This window comes from Sturnus vulgaris, unplaced genomic scaffold (assembly GCF_052056855.1).
Source record: "Sturnus vulgaris isolate bStuVul1 unplaced genomic scaffold, bStuVul1.hap1 Scaffold_183, whole genome shotgun sequence".
Lineage (NCBI taxonomy): Eukaryota > Metazoa > Chordata > Aves > Passeriformes > Sturnidae > Sturnus > Sturnus vulgaris.
In genome coordinates, this window is record NW_028276119.1 from 137,501 (window position 1) to 140,000 (window position 2,500).

At 78.0% G+C, this 2,500-nt stretch overlaps 1 non-coding gene across 1 annotated transcript in view; it reads right to left on the reverse strand.

Moving 5' to 3' along the window:
• Positions 1–67, reverse strand: part of LOC148218437 (5.8S ribosomal RNA) — a 153-nt gene extending 86 nt beyond the window's left edge. Inside the window, exon 1 of the ribosomal RNA XR_015800424.1 lies at positions 1–67. This exon is cut by the window's left edge and continues 86 nt beyond it. This is a non-coding gene — a ribosomal RNA (5.8S ribosomal RNA).
• Positions 68–2,500: the final 2,433 nt, after the last annotated feature.

Sequence of the window (2,500 nt, forward strand, 5' to 3'; positions counted from 1 at the left end):
CATTAATTCTCGCAGCTAGCTGCGTTCTTCATCGACGCACGAGCCGAGTGATCCACCGCTAAGAGTTGTCTGGCTTTCGGGACCGCTCGCGTGAAGCGGCCCCTTTTCTGTTTCTGCAGGGACGCGCGCGCCCCCGCGCGCCCCGCTTCGACCGTACGAGCACACACAAACGGAGGAGGAGGAGGAGAAAGCGCGGGGCAAAAAAGAGAAACCCCGCGCAACGCTCCGAAGGTCGGCCAAAGAAAGGCGGAGGGGCCCGCGCCCCCGACCGCCTCCCCCCGCGAGGGGAGACGCCGCCTCGCGTGCCGTCCTTCGGAGGCGGCCCAGGCGCCCGGGCTCGGCCCGACCTCCGCGCGGAGGGGCTTGTGCGGCAACGCGCCGGACCGCGGGGGGCACGGTGGCCCGCCCGGCCTCTCGATCACGGGACGACTACGCGTTCGCGGGCCGGGGGCGCGACCGCCGGCCCCCGCCGCTCCCGGCTCACTCCCTGGCTTCTCCTTTTCACCGCTCCGCCGACTCGCGGAACGCCGCCGCGCCAAAACGCGGGGGCCGGCTCTCCCGCCAGCGGCCCCTGAACGTCGCCCGAAACGCCACGCGGCGGCGGGACCGTTCCGCCGGCGCAACCCCTGGCGCGGGACCGCTTGCCCGCCGGAAGGCGAACGCCCGGCGGGCCGCGCTCCGCCACCGGCGCCGGAGGCGGGACGCCGCCGAGACCCGAGCCGGCATCGCGGAGCGCCCGAGGTCTGCCGCTCGGCAAAACCCCTCCGCCACCCGCGGCCGCACTCCCGGGACCGCCGCCGCTTCGCACCGCCGAGCTGCCCTTCCGCGAGCACGCGCCCAGCGGGCAGGCGTACGGCGGCTGAGCCGGGGGGCACCGCCCGCTCCCCTCGTTTCCACTCGGGGACCGGACGGGGAAGCGGCCCCCGCGGCCGCCCCGCACGCCTCCCCTTTTTTTTGGCCCACACGCGGCCGGGAAGGGCGACGGGGAAGCGGACGGGCGGGGCCCGGGCCGGGACGGCCGCCGGTGAAGGCGGGCGCCTCGCGGCCGACCGTCCCCCCCCCCCGGGGGGGGCGGGGACACTCGCCGAGCGGCGACGCCGCCGCTCGGCACGGGGTCGCCCGCGCCCGCCGGACCTCCGGCGATGGAGGAGCCGGCCGAGCGCTGCGCCCCAACGGGCGGGGACAGCGCTCCGAGTCAGGGGTGGCCGGCGGCCGGCGCCGCCGCGGTGCGGTTCGAGGCGACAAGGCCGTCGAGGCGAGAGGCGCGCGGTCGCGCCTGACGCGGCGCCGCCCGCGAGCCCGCGGCGGCGGCTAAGGAGAAAGAGCGAGAGAGCGCGGCGGGCCCCGGCGGCCGCAACCCCGCAGCTGAGGTAGGTAAGGCAGAGAGCGCGCGCCCTCTGCCGGCGTCGCCCCGCATCGCAGAGGCCAGCGGGGTCGGCCCCCCGCGGCCGATCGCGCGCCGCGGCCTCTCCGCCGAGACCGGGCCGCAGAGAGGGGGGGGCAGGGCGCCCCTTCCCCGGCCCGGCACGGGTGGCCCCCGCGCGCGGGCAAGCGCGGCGGGACGCCGACGACGGCGAGCGCGGCCGGTCGCGACGGACACGCCACCGCAGGGGATCGGCGGGAGTAGCTCCCCACCCCTCGATGGCGCCCCGCGCCGCCACCGCCCGACACCCGCTGCCGCCGCCGCCACCGCCGCCGCCGCCGCGGCGGGGCCGTGCCGGGCCGCCCGAGTCTTTAAACCTCCGCCCGGCTCGGCGGCCCTTTCGGCCCCCAACAGGCGTTTGACGACGCCGAGGGAAACCGGCAGGAGACCGCCGAGGCGCGAAGCGCTAGGTACCTGGCCCTGGGGTGAGGGAAACGACCTGCATGGCCCCGCCGGGGTGCCTCCCCCGCTGCCACCCTCGGGGGAGCGTCCACCGGCGGGGGCGCGCCCGACGTCCGCTGCCATCACCGCGGCAATCCTTCTCGGGGCCCGGGGTTTCCCTCAGTAGCCCGGCGCTGCGCCCGAGAGGACCACCGCGGCTCGGGCCGCCCCGCCGGCGCGGGGAACACGGCCCAGCCACCGAGAAACCTCGCACACCCCCGGCCGAGAGAGGCCACGGCGACGACGGTGCGGACCGTCGCCGCCGCGCCACCCGGCGGCGGCTCGCGCACGTGCGCGCTCCCCCTGGAGGCGCGACCCGGAACTGCCGGAGCCCGGCCCTCGGGAGCTCCTCTGCCGCGCGAGGAGGCCGCTCGGCCAAGGAGAGCGGGATTTTGCCGGGCGGCAAAGCCCCGCGTCCCCCCCCGCGCTCTGGGGAAGGGCCGGAGGAGCCGCCTCCTCCGAGCCCCGAAGGCCTTCCCGCGCGCACCCTTTTTACACACGTTGGCCATCGCCTTGCGCCATCGGCCGCCGTTGCGCGCGACGGCCGGACGGCCGGCCGTCGCCCGGCGGGCGAAGAGACGACGGAAGGGGGGCGGGTGCGCCTCCGGGAGGGGCCGTGCCGAGCACCCCTCCCTC